The sequence below is a fragment of the Aplysia californica genome, unplaced genomic scaffold, assembly GCF_000002075.1.
Source record: "Aplysia californica isolate F4 #8 unplaced genomic scaffold, AplCal3.0 scaffold00587, whole genome shotgun sequence".
Taxonomy (NCBI): Eukaryota; Metazoa; Mollusca; class Gastropoda; order Aplysiida; family Aplysiidae; genus Aplysia; species Aplysia californica.
This window is the reverse complement of record NW_004797857.1, coordinates 230,646-232,257: the sequence shown is the minus strand read 5'-3', so window position 1 is coordinate 232,257 and position 1,612 is coordinate 230,646.

Below are 1,612 nucleotides of genomic sequence, written 5' to 3'. Positions count from 1 at the left end.
GTTCAACGCTTTTTATGTCCGTTTAGAAACAATTCCTGTGAGGATTTTTTTTCCGAAAACGTTGATTTACAATTTCCATAGACTCTCCAGCTTTGGAAGTTATCAAGCTTTGGCGGCCATTTTGACGCTAATTTTACCTCTGAAACCTCTGAAACAAGGCGACCTTGACCTCTTTCAATCGCAAATGTTTCGACTTTTATTCAACGTAGAGGGATATTCACCAAAACGAAGGCAAATGAACAGGCTTTAAGATGATACCAATAACCTCAAATATCCCCAAAGACTGATGAGGGCCTGATCCCATCACGCCGTAACAATAATTATGCACCGCTTGCCAGATAGTATGCTAAAAGAGGGATACAGGGGCAACAATGTAGCGGACAAAAAGATAATGTTATTATCGATGAGCTGGTCAGATGTACTAAACTCAACTGTTTTGTGGGGTTCTTTTTCAATTATGAATGTAGTTTGATGATCGTGGTATAGATTGCATGTCGTATTTGCATTTGTTATTTGTCGTAACTCAAATGTTGCCAAAAAAAGAACGAAAAGAAACATTATGTAAGTTCAATTGTTGTTGGGTTTTTGTGTAGCTTTTTCTTGTTTGGGAGGGGGGGTGGTTGAGGGGTTTTTTTGCGAGGTTTTTGGTTTGTTTCTGTTTTGCTTTGTTGTTCTGAGTTGATTTTGTTTGGGGGGGTTTTTTTGGGGGGGGGGGGTGGGAGGTTTGTTTTGTTTGTTTTGGGGTGGGTTTTTTTTACAGTTCCCATTCCCTCTCTTGAAAAAAAATGTTTTCTTGGCTTAGAACAGTTGAACAGCTTGCCAGTGATATTGAGCGTGCGGCACAAAAGAATAGTTATGTCAGAGATTGTCATAATAGAGGCAAGTACAGTCGAACCTGCTCTAACAGCCACCAGTATAAGTCAACCACGAGTACAAACGGCCACTCCCCATTCCTCCCTTGCCTATTTTATTACTTTAATGACACTGTGTAAGACGTGCACCTGTCTGAGACAACCACTTTCTTTTTTTTTCTCTACAGTGGGTGGCCCTCTTAGACAATTTCAACTGTACCTCTATGGTTTGTCATATTGTATGCATTTACCTCCTTAGGTTTTCTTATATTCAAATTGACTTCCAGTTGACGACAGTCTACAAAGTCAGAATCGTGCCGTTGTTCAAATTTAACAACCAATCAAGCACAACAAAGGACAGGGCAATTGATCTCCTATTAAACCATGGGGTGAGAGGAAATCTTCCGGGAAGAACGAAACTAATTATTTTTACTTCTCACAGAATGTCTGGGCTTTTTTTTTAACAAAGGTTTATAATAGTCTCGAAGAACCGACAGTTTTTAAAGCTTAGCTTTCTGGAATAGATCTAATTACTATCTACTATCAATGGAGCATTCTGATGTAAAAAAGTACCCCACATAATAAAAAAAATTTAAAAAAACTAGTCGGCGACTTCTAGATTTATAAAGCTACGGATTTTTTAGAAATGTAATGGAGAATACTAAACATTCGAATCTCTTTGATCAAAAGTTTTCTTGTTCAAATATTGAAGAAGAAGAAGAAGAAGAAGAAGAAGAAGAAGAAGAAGAAGAAGAAGAAGA